Genomic DNA, 18520 nt, shown 5'->3' with positions numbered 1-18520 from the left:
ATCAGATGTTAGAAAGACTAGCTAGGCATTCTTATTTTTGCTATTTAGATGGGTATTCAGGTTTTTTTCAAATCCCTATCCATCCAAATGATCAAGAGAAAACCACTTTTACTTGTCCATATGGAACCTTTGCTTATAGGAGGATGCCATTTGGGTTGTGTAATGCACCAGCCACTTTTCAAAGGTGCATGATGGCAATCTTCTCAGATTTCATTGAAGACATAATGGAGGTTTTTATGGACGACTTTTCTGTTTACGGATCTTCATTTGACATATGCTTGGCTAATCTTTCTAAAGTTTTACAGCGATGTGCAGATACTGACCTTGTGTTAAACTGGGAAAAGTGTCATTTCATGGTTCAGGAAGGGATAGTGCTTGGACATTTGGTGTCTAACAGAGGAATAGAGGTTGATAAAGCCAAGGTTGAAGTGATAGAGAAGATGGCTCCTCCTACCAATGTCAAGGGAATTCGAAGTTTTCTAGGACATGTTGGGTTCTACAGACGCTTTATCAAGGATTTTTCTAAAATAGCCAAACCTTTGTCTAATTTGTTAAGTCATGACACACCATTTGTATTTGACCAAGAGTGTTTGGATGCCTTTTGCAGGTTGAAGCAAGCTCTTATCACTGCACCAATCATGCAACCGCCCGATTGGAGCCTACCTTTTAAAATTATGTGTGATGCTAGCAACTATGCAATTGGAGCTGTTCTTGGTCAAAGAAAGGATAAAAAGGCTTATGCTATTTATTATGCTAGTAGAACACTGGATGAGGCTCAAACAAATTATGCAACAACTGAAAAGGAATTCTTAGCAATTGTCTTTGCATTGGAAAAGTTTAGACCTTACATTATTGACTCAAAGGTGGTTATCTTTTCAGATCATGCAGCCATCAGGTATTTACTCCGTAAAAAGGAGGCTAAACCTAGGCTCATTAGGTGGATTCTGATGCTACAAGAGTTTGATTTGGAGATTAGAGATAAGAAGGGAGCTGAAAATATAGTTGCGGATAATCTTAGTAGGCTGAAATTGGATGATGAATAAATGGATGAAGTCCCTATTGATGAGTTTTTCTTGGATGAACAACTTTTCTCTTTTGTTGCTAAACTACCTTGGTATGCAGATTTGGTTAATTATCTATCTTGTGGAGTTTTACCTCTAGGAATGACATGGCAACAAAAGAAAAAGTTTTTGCATGAGGCAAAATTTTATAGATGGGATGATCCTTTACTCTTTAGGTGATGTTGTGATGGTTTAATAAGAAGATGTATTCCTGATGAGGAGACACAGAGTCTTATGCATCATTGCCATGCTTCTGATTATGGAGGACATTTTGGAATTTCCAAAACAGCTAGTAAAATTTTGCAAGCTGGTTTCTTTTGGCCAAATCTTTTTAAGGATGTGAGGAAATTTGTGTTAGAATGTGATAAATGTCAAAGGATTGGAAATTTGTCAAAAAGAGATCAAATGCCCCTAAATGATATTCTTGAAGTGGAATTATTCGATGTTTGGGGAATAGATTTTATGGGGCCATTTCCTCCTTCATTTGGTAATAAATACATCCTAGTTGGAGTTGACTATGTGTCAAAGTGGGTGGAAGCTATTGCAACTCCAACTAATGATGCTAGAGTGGTAGTGAAATTCTTGAAGAAATTTATCTTGAGTAGATTTGGAGCTCCTATGGCTGTAATTAGTGATGGTGGTTCACATTTTTGTAATAAGCAATTTGAGAGCTTAATGAGGAAGTATGGTGTAGTGCACAAGATAGCTACCCCATACCACCCTCAAACTTCAGGTCAAGTTGAAATTTCTAACAGAGAACTCAAACATATTTTGGAGAAAACAGTGAGCAATTCTCGAAAAGATTGGTCTGTCAAACTAGATGATGCTTTATGTGCATATAGGACTGCTTACAAAACCCCTATAGGAACTACTCCCTTTAGGTTGGTGTATGGTAAGTCTTGTCATTTACCTGTGGAGCTAGAACATAGAGCATATTGGGCCATTCAGACCTTGAATTTTGATCTATGCCTCACCTCTCTTTAGTGAAATGCATGAAGAGTCCAGCTAAGGACTATAAATTAGCCCTCTTGGGAGGCATCCCAAGTTCTTTTATTTTGCTTTTTCTGATTTACTTTTATTTACATTGCTTTTTTTTTTAATCTTAAATCTCCCCAAATTTAATTTTTGACATTGTTGAATCTTGTCCCTTGTAGATGTATTTCAATGGAGGAAGGTTGGTGAACTGCTGGGGAGTAACTCTTAATCTGATATTTTATCCTTCAACTCTCCCAAAATTGATTGATTTTTATTGCATAACCTGTGCAGGTTTGCTACTTTGTTTATGCAGAAAAATGAAATTTGCAGCAAGGAAGGATCTGCAGTAGATGGCTTATGTTTCTTGGTGAGGTTGGGTGTGTAACTTTTAAGTATTTGTGCTTATAATGTTAATGTGATGGTAAGAGGGTCATTTTTGTAGTTTTAAGCTTATTTGGGTTGTGGGATTCAAGGTGGACATACTGTATTTTCTTGGCATGACTTGGGGAGTCCATTCTCATTTGTGGATAGATGCAACTTTATGCAGAGTTTATTGAGTTTTATGTGCTAAAGGTTGATTTGCAGAATTTGAGTTGAAATGGCATGGTTCACAAAGGCCTTTTATGCAGGATTCACTTCTACAAGCTTGTGTGATGCAATTTTGATGGACTTTGTATATATTGATGTGTTTTTTATGACAATTTCTCATGATTTATGCTTCATAGAATTATATTTCTTCATTCTAGGGTATTTTTCATACTTGCAAATCATTTTCAATTGTAATCTCAATCTTGTTGAATTGTGCATAAGTAACTGTATAGCTTATGCAATCCTGCATAACCACAATTCTTGCCATTTTCATCTCTGTTACAAACTGCATAAGGGAGTGCATAGCTTATGCAACTCTGCATAGCCACATTTTTGTCAAATTTTATATCTGCCGAAACTTGCATAAGTGTGTGCATGACTTATGCACTTTTGCATGACTTCAAATCCTGCATTTTCTCTTTTCACCGAAACCTGCATAAGGAGAGCGCATAGCTTATGCACTTCCGCATGACCATACTCCCCAAAAACTAAAACTTGCCGAGACCTGCATAAGGAGAGTGCATAACTTATGCACTTCCACATAACCACCAACTCTGAATTCCAAAACCTGCCGACAGGTGCATAAGGAGAGTGCATAACTTATGCACTTCCGCATAACCACCAACTCTGAATTCCAAAACCTGCCGACAGGTGCATAAGGAGAGTGCATAACTTATACACTTCCGCATGACCACAACTCCAAAAATCAAAACCTGCCGAGACCTGCATAAGGAGAGTGCATAACTTATGCACTTCCGCATGTCCACACTCTCTGAAAACCAAAACATGCCGAGACTTGCATAAGGAGAGTGCACGGCTTATGCACTCTTGCATGACCACAATTCCTACACTTCCATTTTTAACCGAAACTTGCATAAGTTAGCGCATAAGCTATGCACTCTTGCATAATCAGTTTTTCACACCCTTTATCTTCCACCGAAACCTGCATAAGAGAGTGCATAAGTTATGCACACCTACTTTTCCCCTTATGCAGTTTTACACAAGTCCTGTTCAAATCAAAATTCATTTTCGGCACCCATTTTCCCACCTCCACTTCCCGATATTCCTGTTCACTCCTTTTCCCCCCACGTCCATTTATTCCGGCATTACCTCTCCCCTTCTTCTCCACTCCTATTTTCACCGCATTTGCCCTAACTTCTCTCTGCATCTTTCACTTACCTCCTCACCTCCTCCTTTCTCACCATCGACGACCTATGGAATCGCCTCCTCATTCCCCTCAAACCTCCCCTCTCCAAGTTTCGCCCTTGTCAATGCGGCCTCCCAACCCCGATTCCCCTCCACAAGAAACACCTCCACCACCTCCCACAGCCACTTACAAGAGAAAAATCAGGTCGAAATCCACCCGACCCATGGCTTCTGCACCTCCTCTCTCAAAACGCAAAGAACCACCCACCACCTCAATGTCAGAGCCTCCACCCAAAAACCCAAAAACTTCAGCCTCCACACAAGCAAAATCACCCTCTTCCAATAAAAAAGCAAATATCAGTAGCAACACAGGTATCAAAACTACCTTGGCCTCTTCCTGATGTAACTCACAAGGCAACCTTTAAGAGACTCAAGGACAGGAAAATGCAACCCATTAGGTATATTTCTGCAGATGCCCTTCAATCAGCTAGTTTATTTGATAATGTTGTTGCCTACCTTGATGGTATGGGTTGGATGGAATTTGTGCATGAGCAAGAAATAGTTTATCCAGCTTTAGTTTTGGAATTTATTTTCTCATTTTCTGCTACCCTGAAATTACATGACGTAGATTATAAGCCAACTATGAAATTTAGATGTTTGGGGCAAAATAGAGAGTTATCATTGGACCAATTTCATAGCATTCTTGGGTTTGTAATTGATGGGCTATTTAGAGTACCATATACAGGGGTAGACGTAGCAAACAAAGGTATTTGGAATGCTACTCAGTTTTGGAGAATTATCACAAACCAACCTCAGACTTTTTCTGCTGGCAGATCCAAAAACTTCTCAAATACTAGACCCTGCACTTAGATTTATCCATAGGCTTATTGCTAGCACTATCTTGGGCAGAGGGACTAGTTCTGGTGCTGTTGGGAAATCTGAATTATTCATGTTATGGTGTGCTTTTCACAAGGTCAAGGTTTCTCCTGGTTACTTCTTTTGTGAGCATGTATTACATATTGCTACCAAATCCATAGGTGACATTGTCTTGGGTGGGCTCATAACTGTCATAGCCAAGCATTTTGGTTTTAATCCGGAAGAGCATCCAATACCAGCACTTTCAGACACTTTATATTTTGATGCTACACACCTATCCAAAACTGGATTCAGTTTGCCACCCTCTGACACTGCACAACCAGCAGCAGACACAGCAACCACTGCACAACCAGAGGCACATTCTGTCCCACCAGTCCAACAGCATTCTGCTGAACCTACACCACCCACTCAGCCTGCACAGGACATCCCAGCAGATTCTGCACAACCTACACCTCCTGCAGCTGAACCCTCTGCATCCACAGCACCTCCTCCCTTCAACACTAAAGCCTTATTCACTTATCTTGAAAGGCTTAGTGATGATATATATTTTGTGGATAGGAAGCTTGACACTGGTCTTGATACCCTCAAAGATCGTCATGATCAACTATTTGACTTTGTCATGGAAACCAGAGATAAGCAGAAAGAATTAAAGGAAATGATGAAGCAGCTCATGATTTTTCTGGGAATGCCACCTCCACCTCCATCACCTCCTCCAGCACCATCACTTCGACAGCAAACAGCTCCAACCAGCCCCTTAGCAACATCTTTGGACAAGGGCAAAACAATAGAATTAGATTAGTTTCTGTTTTACTTTTGTTCAAACTTTTAGGAATTTTTCTTTGTAGATATGTTCAAACAATTTTAGTTTGTTTTGAATTCTATTTTTCTTGAAGTTCTATTGGATGACTATTACATTAGTTTTTCATTGATTTTCATTGCCTTTACTGCCCTTTTGTGCATACTTGTCCATACATTATATATATTTGCATGCTTCTATTGGTGGTTGCATATTTTTCCTTGCTACTCATCATGCAGCAGCTTTTGAATATACTGCACAGGCTGTGAATTCCCTTATGCAAATGTTTTGCATAGCCTGTGCAGCCCTTTATGCCACTCAAAAAGAACTACACAGGCTGTGAATTCCCTTATTCAAATGTTCTGTATAGCCTGTGCAGTCCTTATTGCCACTCATGCAGAACCGCACGGCTTATGCACCCTACTTATGCACCTGTTCTGGACAGCACTTAACTCTGCATAACCTGTGCAGCTTCTTATGCATCCGCATTATATCTTGAATTCTCATCTGCTCTATACCAGGTAACTCTTTCTTTTTGCTCTTAATTTTCACTAATCCTGGTTATTCCCTTTGCTTTGAGTTTTTATAATACACTGCTTGAGACATTGAGGACAATGTCTAATTTTGAGTTTGGGGGTGCACATTTTGATTTTTGCTTCATTTTTCACATTTTGAGTATAGGAGCATCTCATCCCATTCCATTTACAGATATTGTAAATATTTTACATATACATCCTTACATACATATACATAACACATTTACACACACATTATACATCACTTAGAAATTGTACACATTGCACACAAATAGACTTTCTCCATTTAGTTAATGCATTACTCATTTTTAGGAATCATGCATCATGCATTAAAATCTTTTGCCAAATCCCTTGAGTATTGAAAAGTTGCCTATGAGAGTGATTTGACTTACCTTTAGTTGGGTTTGTGGATTGAAAGTTTCCTAAGAGATGCAAGGTTTTGAAGTGTCTATCCCTTGCCTATATCTTCTTAGCCAAAAAGCCACCCAACTAGTCATTTAGAGATTGAAGTGTTTAGAGGGAGTTATTGGATATAAGGTAGTCAAATGATGTCTCACCAATCCTAGAACAAATTTTCTAAACCTTTCAAGGCGAAATACCAGCTTGTACTTGAAAAGAGAAATGATTAGGCATTCTTTGATTTAAACCTTCTCATTTTAAACCCTTTGGCCCTTTTCCTAAACAAAATTGACCCTTGCAAACCCCTTTGAGCCTTTTTATTCCTAATTTTTCTTGAAACCCTTATTGCTACCTAGCCAATGAACCAAACACTCCAACCCTTTTCATGAGAATAATTATTTATAACATTAGATACATAAAAAAAAAGAGAGAGAAAAGAAAAAAAAATACAATAAAAGGGAGAAGAAATGCTTGTCATCTTGTAAAAAGTGCTAGTATATGTACTTTTCATTATTGTCATTCAAATTGAAAGAAATCCACCCAAAGTATTAAAAGGAATGAGTTTGGGGGTGGCATTTTTAGGGACAATCATCAAAAGAAAATGCAAGATACAAGTTTAAAGTATCAAAATGTCCCTCCATTTTTATGTGTTTTGTAAACTATGCTAGCACTTGACAATTCTCATTGTGTATTTCTCTCCTCCATATATATTAAAAAAAAAAAAGAGAAAAAGAAAAATATATAATGAAATAAGAAGTGTACCTTATGTTGTCAAGATTGGAAATATTCTCATGCTTTGAATCCTTTTTACCCATTTTTCTTCTTAGCCTCATTTTGAACCTCATAGCCTCATTACATCCCTAAAAAGACCTTTGATCTCTTGATAGTACTTGCTACATTAGTGGAGATAGGAGTAGGGAATTTGCCTATAGGATTGGAAAAATCATCTATTCATTCATTTAATTCCATCATTGTATATAGAGACACTTTGCCTATTGATTGTCCTAGAATTCCTTTTGAGCATGACTTTCTCTTTTGATTGGTTGGTTTTGGAATTTTGAATGATAATTGACTTGATGGCTAATCGGTGAAAGCTTGGATAAGCATTAGATTCTTTGCATTTTGAAGGATGGGTATATGGATTGCTGGTATGGCTGAAGGTGTGTTAAGTTACTTTAATAGGTAATTTTCATAGCTCTTTGGATAAGGCACCCCTAAAAATTTTGCATCATATTTTAAAGTTTGCTTGAGGACAAGCAAAAGCTTGAGTTTTGGGGTATTTGATGCATACATTTTGCATAATCATTTAAGTTTAATTTCATAGCCATTTTATTTGATTATTAGTCACATTTAGCTAATTTCATTAGTTATTTAGTTAGTTTTTCATAATTGTCAATTTTGGATTAATTTGTAATTTTTACTTTGTTTTGTAGGAAAAATGGTGTTTTTGAAGTACTGAAAAGAAATTTTGCCATTGAGGAGTGACTTCTATAGCCAAAGATGTCAAAAACAAGTTTTAAAGTTGAAATATGCATTGGCCAAATTGCGCATAACTTGCCGCATAAGCTATGCAGATCTGCATAAGGAGAAGAAACACTATTCCAACACCTGCCGAATTGTGCATAAGGAGAGTGCATAGCTTATGCAGATTCACGCCTCCCTTATGCAATCTCACAGAATTGTGCATAACCTATGCGCCTAGTCATGCAGTTTCACATAAGTGAACCAGAAACCAACCGAAAACTGCATAAGGGACTGCATGACTTATGCAGTCCCACAAAGATTTCATTAATGAGCTGGCAGAAGATTCCCTCAGAAAATCCCTCATAAAACACACCATTTTAGGGCTCCATGTCAGAAAATGCTATAAATAGCCCCATTTCCCATTTTAGAAAGGAAGGAAAAAGGAGAGGAAGAAAGGGAAAGGTGCAGGCAACAGCTGAAGAGTCACAAACACCTCCCACACCATTTCCAATCAGATTTGGAGATTTCTTTCTTTTCTTATATTTTTCCTATCTTTCTAGTGTTTAGTTTCTTGTTTCTTAGCTTAGATTAAAGCTTTATTTCCTTATAAACTCATAATATCTTGTAAACATTATGGATAGTGAGTAGTTTTATTTTGATTCTGGAGTAAGGGATGTAATATTTGAGATATTTTGTGGATTTTGATTGGGTAATCCATATTTTGTGGTCTTAATGAGTTTTATTCATTTCTTGTGTGCTTAATGACATGCTTAGTGTAGGATCCCATTAAGTGATGTTCTTAATCCATAGTTGAGGCACCGAAAGGAAAAGGCCTTGTGATAGATAATCAAGAAATTGGACTTAATTAACTTAGATCTAGAAATAGACTAAGGATTAAGAGGATTCACAGATTAATTAAAGAACCTAATGGGTCTTAATTAACTCTAACTTCACGAAAGTAGGATTAGATTGATTAAGGCACTCTTTGTCTCACTCGAAAGGGTATTCAAAGGATTTAAGAATTAATCTCCTTAAAACCCGTAAGTTCCACAAGATTGAATAACCAATTTAAAATCCCAAAATAGCTTAAATATGAAATCCCGAACTCCGGAATCGCCTTTTTATCATTGTTAATTCCTAATTGAATTTAATTGCTTGCCATTTTAAATTTTGCCATATTCCAACTTGCTTATTTTAATTTGATGCAATTTTAGTTTAATCATTACTTTGTCGAATAGATCATTAATTTTACACATATAGAATTCATACTTCAATACCCATCAATTTATTGCTTTAATTTCAAAAATAGTTTAAATTAGGCAACTTTTTATATCAAAAATTTAATCATTAACACAACTCCTCATGGGAACAATATCTTTTCTATATTACTTGTACGACCCGTGCACTTGCGGTTGGGCCACATCACTTGTGGAAATAAATGTCATAGAATTAAATTCCACTTGTTATGCTTAAAGAATGGTGTAGAATATGGTGAAGAATAGAGTTAAGTTATCATTCAAATTAGAAGTGGATTGATATGTCTAATAATCAAAGTAAAGCAAAGTCAAACTTGAGAATCCATTCAATTAAATGCTTGTGGAAATAAATGTCATAGAATTAAATTCCACTTGTTATGCTTAAAGAATGGTGTAGAATATGGTGAAGAATAGAGTTAAGTTATCATTCAAATTAGAAGTGGATTGATATGTCTAATAATCAAAGTAAAGCAAAGTCAAACTTGAGAATCCATTCAATTAAATGCTTGTGGAAATAAAGGTCATAGAAATTAAATTCCACTGGTTATGCATAAAGAACGGTGTAGAATATGGTGAAGAATAGAGTTAAGTCTTCATTCAATTTAGAAGTTGATTGATATGTCTAACAACCAGAGAAAAGTAAAGTCAGAAAATGTGTTTAACTTTAATTTATATGCACCAAAGAATTTGGCATACCATTGCCACATACGAACAAAACCTTATTATGCTATTAATCAGTCGTAATGGCTCTTTTCTGATGAAGATACTCCTCTATTTAAAAGTAGGTACATTTTAATTGTAATTAAGATATTTGAAATTTAAAAGTCTTTTATAATTATATAAAATAAATAAAATCTCATTTACATAAATATTTTAATTATAATTTGAGATTACAAACCAATATTTTCATTGTATAACCTAATAAATTCATTATTAGGATTTTGACTCAGCTGGAGAATGCTTCATTATTAGGATTTAGTTAGAAGGATGTGTCTTCCAGGACTCCAGAGAGAGTTCATGGCTTAACCCATAGCAATTAGCAATCTAAATCACTGTTTCTTTGCCTCCCCACTTGACGGGTTGTGTAGTTTTCAACCCAAACCAACCCACCCCATGAAATGGTGTGGAAAGCTGGCCTAATGGGTAGGTGTGTCAATGATTTTTATTTTAAATTTTTTATTTGAATAGGTGTAAATATCAAATGACAAGGTATTTAAATTTAATATTAAAATTTTATAATTGAAAATGACAAGTCAAGTCATTGCTTTAATCTCTAGAAAATGGACAAGGGAAAATAGAGCGTTGAAGCCTTTAAAACCCATGCCTTCATCTTCGTAGTCATACTTGTCTTGATAGAAATAATCGACTATGGAAAGTGAAACCCTATGGAAAGTGATACTTCCGAACATTATCTTCAAAATAAGTCTTCTTGACTTGACTGAAACCTCCTTTGAAGCTTGGATTGAGATAGCAGTAGACTTTGAACAATGAACTGGATAAGGTCATTAACTCCCTGCCTTGGCGTTCACGCCTATGCTTGGATTGAAATAGATCAAACTATTTCTAGATTTAAAGTCTCCTTCATATTTGGAAGAGCAAGACTGGAAGCTGACGAATACATATTATTTTTCAATAGCAGATTCAGATTTTAGCTTAGCTAATCCTAACCTCATGCTTATGCATTAATTTATTGATTAGAAGTCCATGTACTTTCAATGAAGTGCTAAATAAGTTTAAAATTAAGTTTTAGACCAAATAAAGACTGAACTTTTTAATTAAGGCAAAATAAATCCTCATCTAATAAAATATTATTTTTTTAATAATAAAATATAATTTTTTAATTTTTAAATATTAAAAATTATTTATTATTTTTAATTAAAGCAAAATTAAAAAAAAATTGAAGAACATGGTAAATAAAAATTATTATTATTAATAAATTATTATTAAAAAATAGAGAAAATAATATTTTAATTTTTTGACAAAAAATGGGATCTATTTGGTCTTAATAAGAATTCTGCCCTCATTTAGCCAAAAACTTTATTTGAACTTATTTAACCTTCAACTAAAAGTACATGGGCTTATTAGATTTTTTTTTTCCAAAGAAAATTTAGTAAGGCACCTGGACATTGCTTAAGACTTCTGCAACCAACTAATAAAATGCAATTTTCATATGAGATATTTGATTCTGAAATTAATGAAATTTTATGTGTTTTTGTATACTTTTTATTATTTTTGTTAAGCCTTTGGAAAAGTGATACTCCCAAGCATTATATTCATTGGTGGTTATAAGTAGTCTTCTTGAGTGAAACCTCGTTTGAAGCTTGGATTGAGATAGCAATTGTAGCAACCAATGCACTTTGAATTTCATTTAAATTTGAAATTCTAATTTATGTCTAATCTTGTGATCTTGCAGCCTAATTTCTACTCTATCAAGCCTTCAAATGTTCAGGGACCATTTAGAAAAATGTCTTCAATAGATTAATAAACGAGATGAATTGATTGAAAAAGATGAGTCAAGTCATTGCCTTTTATCTCAGCAAAATGGACATAGGAAAATGGAACAGAGAGTTGAAGCCATTAAAATGAATGCCCTGGTCTTCACGGTCATGCTTGTCTTGATAGAAGCGACTTTTATAATGTATTATTATTTTTGTGAATCCTTTGGTAAGTGATACTTCTAAAAATTATATTCATTAGTAGTTATAAGTCTTGTTGAATAAATACATAAATTGGAAATAATTCACTTCTAAGATAAATTGGAAAAATAAATATAAATTCGAGAAATATAAAAATAGATAAAAAATATATGTTTAATTTCTTTAATTTTATGTTGTATGTTTTTATTAACTCCGCCTAAATAGTTTGCGCTTAGCCCATCCTAAGCCCAGATAAAGGATGAGGGTTGCGGTAGATGATAACCAGCGTAAAAATTTCGTCATATCTTATGATATGGATTCAAATGATATAAACGTTGGAGCGTCCTCTACTTATGACGCGCTACATCAGAGCCCGAGTGTAGTGAGAAATATGCAAGAGTGTAGAGCGTTCACCGAAAGTGACGCGCTATACCGACCCCCGGGTGTGGTGTTAAATGAGCAAGGGTTCCCACATCATGGACGGGTATGGGTAAAGAAGTTAGTCCATAGGACAGATAGTAGAATAGATAGTAGAATAGAATATCAGATAGGCATAAAGAACAATAGAAGATATCATAGAAGGAGATCAATTAGGAAGGAGGAGAATTAGGGTTGGTACTTGGAATATTGGATCACTTTCAGGAAAATTAATGGAGCTTGTGGATACCTTGGAAAGGAGAAGGGTGAATATTGCTTGCATTCAGGAGACTAAATAGGTAGGCGAGAAAAGTAAGGAAGTGGGTAATTCAGGGTACAAACTGTGGTTTACCGGAAAGGAGAGAAATAAGAACGGTGTGGGCATAATCATAGACATGACGTTGCAAGATGCTGTAATAGCTGTGAAAAGAGTAGGAGATAAAATTATATTAGTAAAGCTGGTACTAGAAGGAGAAACAATAAATATAGTTAGTGATTATGCTCCACAAATAGGAATAGATAGTGAGAGTGAACAAAGGTTTTGTGAAGATATAGATGATCTAATGCAAAGCATACCGAATGAAGAGAATGTTTTCATCGGTGGAGATTTGAATGGACATGTAGGAAGTGATAGGCAAGGCTATGAGAATATTCGTGGAGGTTTTGGATTTGGCAACCAAAATAAGGAGGGAAAAAGCATTCTGAATTTTGCTATGGCATACGACCTAATACTAGCAAATACCTACTTTATAAAAAGAGAGTCACATTTAGTGACTTTCAAAAGTGGGCAACTTAGAAGCCAAATTGACTTTCTCTTAACCAGGAAAACAAATAGAGCTCTATGCAATGATTGTAAGGTCATTCTGGGAGAGGCTTTAACAAGTCAACATCGGTTAGTGGTCTTGGATGTCAAGTTTAGGAACAATTCAAGTAAGGTTAGAAGAAATAGTGTAGCTTGAATAAAGTGGTGGGAGTTCAAAGGAGTAAAGCAAGTGCAGTTCAAAAATGAGCTTCTCGAGTCTGAAGCATGGAAGCTAGATATGGAGGCCAATGATATATGGATACAGATGGCATTAAAGATTAGAGAAGTAGCTAGAAAAATACTTGGAGAGTCTAGAGGACATGGACCACCCTTAAAAGAGAGATGGTGGTGGAATGAGGAAGTACAAAAGGCAGTGAAGAGAAAGAGAGAATGGTATAAGAAATTACCTAAGTATGATAATAATGAGGCATATGAACAGTACAAGATAGCAAAAAAAGAAGCAAAAAAGGCAGTTAGTCAAGTAAGAGCACAGGCCTTTGAAAAGTTATATGAGAAACTTGAAACTAAAGAAGGGGAGAAAGATATTTATAAATTAGCAAGGAGGAGAGAAAAGAAATGTCAAGATCTCAATCAAGTTAGGTGCATTAAGGATAAAGAAGGAAAAGTGTTGGTGAAAGATGAGGACATTAAAGAAAGATGGAGAAATTATTTTGATGATCTCTTTAATAATAGTCAAAATGGTAATAGCGTGAATATAGACTATAGAGCAATAGAAAAGAATGTGAATTATACTAGAAGGATTAGATCTTTAGAAGTAAAGGAAGCACTTAAGAGAATGAAAGTGGGTAAAACCTGTGGACCTAATGGAATACCAATTGAAGTGTGGAAGTGTTTGGGAGATATAGGAGTGGCATGGTTAACTAAATTATTTAATAAGATTCTAAATTCAAAGAAAATGCCTGATGAATGGAGGAGGAGTATTTTAGTACCTATTTTTAAAAATAAGGGAGACATACAGAGTTACTCAAACTATAAGGGAATTAAACTCATGAGCCATACTATGAAGTTGTGGGAGAGAGTTGTGGAACATCAACTACATTATGATACTTCTATCTCTCCCAATCAATTTGGCTTCATGCCTGATCGTTCAACTATGGAAGCGATCTTTCTCATTAGAAGCTTGATGGAGAAATATAGAGATGCGAGGAAAGATTTACACATGATTTTTATCGATTTGGAGAAGGCTTATGATAGTGTTCCAAGATAAGTCTTATGGAAAGTGTTAGAACAAAAGGGGGTATCTATTAGGTACATACAAGTGTTGAAAGACATGTATGAAGGAGCAACTACTATTGTACGCACAGTGGGAGGGGACACAAGAGATTTTCCTATCTCAGTTGGATTACACCAAGGTTCAGCTGTAAGCCCTTACCTTTTTACAATAGTTTTAGATGAATTAACAAAACACATACAAGAAAGTATCCCTTAGTGCATGATGTTTACGGATGATATAGTTCTTGTCGCAAGGTGCTTTGCGGTCGCCCGGACGAACACTCACCGAAGTGGGAAAGAGTGAGGAGTCGCCACTTTAATTTTGAGGAAAATTAAAGAAAACCATTTGCGAAAATAAATTAAAATGAAACCACTTCAAAAACAGAGATTCTAGGTCTGGGGTCCGTAAACGGGTGGGGAAGGTGTTAGGCACCCCACCTCGTCCCTCAATAAGGGTAAGTAGATTTAATTTCACGTTCTTTATAAATTAGAATTGATAGTTAGGAGGGTTTGAATGGAAATGTTAATCCTTTAGATAAAAGGAATGTTTGATTTTTCACTAATTTGGAATACCCAGATACACAAGTAAATGAGACAACCTTAGTGAATTGACGTCGTGTATCGTTTTTATTTTTGGGATTATTTTGCGTGCAGGTTAAAATTTGGTTTGGGAATTGGATAAAAACCCTCATCCGATCTCTATTAAATAATTATTAAAATTCTGAGTGTAGATCGGATAAGAACCCTCCTCCAATCTCTTTTTAAGTATTTAAAATTTTGGATTAAGAATCGGATAAGAACTCTCCTCCGATCTCTTTTAAATATTTATTAAAATTCTGGATTGAGAATCGGATAAGAACTCTCCTCCGATCTCTTTTAAATATTTATTAGAATTTTGGATTGAGAATCAGATAAGAACTCTCCTCCGATCTCTTTTAAATATTTATTAAAATTTTGGATTGAGAATCGGATAAGAACTCTCCTCCGATCTCTTTTAAATATTTATTAGAATTTTGAATTGAGAATATGATAAGAACTCTCCTCCGATCTCTTTTAAATATTTATTAAAATTTTGAGCTGAGAATCAGATAAGAACTCTCCTCCGATCTCTTTTACTTGAATGGGAGTCGGATAAAGGCTTTTCCGACCTCTTGAAGTCTTACATATCGTGGGAGCCTAAGGCTAAGGGTTCTGACCTTCAAAGATACCGAGGACCAGAAAGAAGGTTCTTTTAAACTCTTTGTCACCTCGAGATTAGACAGGGGATACCAAACCGAACTTTATCGACCTCCTATGTGGTCGCTTTACCGATACCTTTTGACAGGCGATACCCAATCTATTTCGTTTATTTAGCTGAGATTCGGTTTTGTTCCGCCTTATGGCGTTTTACCCAATTGCCTTCTGTGTTAGTCTAGTGATTCAACTTTACTATTTTCCTGACTTATTGTTCAGACCTTTTATTATTTTAAAGAAACGCTTAAGATACAGTTACCTACAGTTTATCCAACTACTTACATGCTACTCGGGGCTAGAACTTTTGCATTTAGAGGTAACAAGGAATAACAAAAACGGACTGACTAACAAAGAAATGAACTCGGGAATAACCTTTTTCGCGCAATGTAGACTTAGTGAAAATTACAAACGTAAAAGCAAAGGAAATACGTAAAATAAAACGAGCACTTGATAAAGCAGCGATATAAACACTTACCTGTGGGGAGCCGAATCTATTGAACCAACTGCAAAATCACAAGACGTGATAGGACTGCGAGCTGATAGCCTGATGACTAAGGTTCACCGTGAAATGAAGGATACTTTGCTAAAAATCAGTCAGGTCAAAATAATAACCGAGTTTGGATGAAATAGAGCTTGAACAACGGGGGTGAAAATAAAGATAACAAAGCTAGAAAGCGAGAGTGTCACAGGATGATGAACGGCCTGAAAATGGAGTTTCAGTATTCACAAATCCCCTTGCAAGAAAATACTTTAGAAAACTAGTTTCAAAAGTCTTTCTTATGAAAGCTCAAAATAGCAGAGTAACGAACTGAATTAAGTTTCAGAGTTCTTCCACTATAGTTACCACCTCTTTTATATTTTTTTCCGTCCCCTCAACAGTTTTTAATGCAGGTATTTATAGGAACCGGGAGCTTTCCCTGAAGGGTCAGAATTTTCCTTGAGGGAGATGGAGGGTCTGGATTTTGAAGAACATGATCGGATGCTTGAGAATTAAAGAGAATTAAAATGAACGGCTGAGATCATTCTCAGAATACTTGTCCTTTTCTCCTTCTAATCTGACGGTCCCAAACTTTGTTGACCTGGGCGATCCAAGGGCTGGGAATAAAAGGCGCCGGTCTTGTCGTCTTCTTCTTTGATCCAAAGGCTCTGGGCTCGTCCTTGCAAGTGAGATCAACGGTGGAGATTGGGATGTACAGGACTGTCATGACATACTCTGGCACTGCCAAAGACTGTGGCGATTCTCAGCGTGCGGTGGAGATCTCTGCGCAACGCTTTAACTACCTCCTCCCGATTCTCGACGCGGTTATTGGGATTTGTCTTATTCTCTTTGCCTTCTGATCTCTCCTCTTTTCCGATCTTCTTAACATGCTCCTTTTCCGATCTTTCATACCGGCCTTCCCTCTTCCGATCTCTATAATTCCGATCCTCCCCTTTATCAGGTCTAGTCCGGTCAAAGCATTAATTTCCCTCGATTCCCGAAGCGTCCGCTTCGTTTTCTGCTTAGAAATAAATGCTTGATCTTCCTCTATATATACCCCTAACAGGAAAAACCTTCCTCATTCGATTTTCCCTTTTTTTCTTACTTTCCTGTTCTAGCTGTTCCGGCAGTAGTTCCGGCCATGATTGTGGCTTTTGATCCTATTCTGATTGTTCTTCTTATTCCCCGACTAAAAATTTACGATCCCGGTGAACGGGAAATTATGATAACTGCACTTGATGACCGTGAGAGAACCGGACTAATTTACCGATCTGGATCGAGGACCTCGATCTCATTAACCTCGAATCGTTCGACCGATACAAACGGCGAACTGATTTCGGGCGAGAAGACTGCTAATATTTCCCTTAACACCGGTGACTGCTCCTTGGCACTCATCTGGCTCCTCTCCGCACTGGGTGTTCCGACAGCGGCTCGATTTTGAGCGGTAACATCGATGACGACCTCTCTCATCTTCATGAGAGTCATAGTCACCCCATCTGAACTGTACATCTATCCGATGTCGACAGCCAGTCTCTTAGTCAAACACATCTTTTGACTCAGCCACGAGACTAGGCTTTGACATAGGCCTTTTAGATAGGATGGTCCACCGGTCTCTAGAGATCGCCACTATGATGTAATCCGACCTTTAATGTAATCCGGTCTCTAGAGATCGCCCAAGTGATGTAATCCGACCTTTAATGTAATCCGATCTTTTGGAAATAAAAATTTTATTTTATCAATTATCATTTTATTATTATTGCATTATTTTCCGATCTCTGAAGTATTTACCCGATCCGACTCTTAATTTAAATGACCCTTAACCGACCTGCAATTCAAAATATTTATCTTAATCTGCCGATCTCTTTATGGAATTTCTGGAATATTCGTGAGACATGTCAGAAAAAGCTGGCAGATCTCGCTAACCGATGCACCGCCTGGGACGCCGTGAGCATTTAATGCTCGGACGGGTATAAATAGGAGAAGGGTTAGCCAGTTGCCCCTTATGTCATTTTCAGTCTTCTCGCGAGCAGCTTCAAAATTCTCTCATTTTCTCAAGTTCTTCCGACACCGATCAGACTCTGGTAAGGGTTTTGATCTTTCTTTTAGTTTAAAATTTCTATTTCCTTTGAAAATGAGCGGCGCCGAGGGTCAGAGAGCGGCAAGCCCCCTTTCCGTTCAGGTCTCATGGTCATCTGATGAAGTGGAGGTGGTCGGAGCAAGTGTGCGACCTGAACCTCCTAGGGTCTCTATTCTAGCTCGGGGGCAAGCAGCACCATCAAGGCATGTACCTTCTTCGGGGAGGGAAATTTTTCCTATGGACGAGCTACCATCAATCTTGCAAGAAACCGACCTGCAGTCGTTCAGCCAGGAGTACAACATCCGGCCCGATTCGTATGAACTTATTCGGTGTCACGGTGATCACCGAGCCGATCACTTCTTCGAGGAGAATGATATGATCATGGTATACGAGGAACAGTTAAAAGCTGAGCTGCGGTTTCCTCTTGACGACTTTTTCAAAGAATTTTTAAAATATCACCAAGTGTGCATCGCCCAAATTCACCCGAACTCGTGGCGGATCCTAGTGGCCTTCATGGACCTTTGCCGAGCTAAGGGACTCCGTCCTA

This window comes from Hevea brasiliensis, chromosome 14, assembly GCF_030052815.1.
Source record: "Hevea brasiliensis isolate MT/VB/25A 57/8 chromosome 14, ASM3005281v1, whole genome shotgun sequence".
In the NCBI taxonomy this organism is placed as follows: Eukaryota; Viridiplantae; Streptophyta; class Magnoliopsida; order Malpighiales; family Euphorbiaceae; genus Hevea; species Hevea brasiliensis.
Note: the sequence above shows the minus strand (reverse complement) of the source record.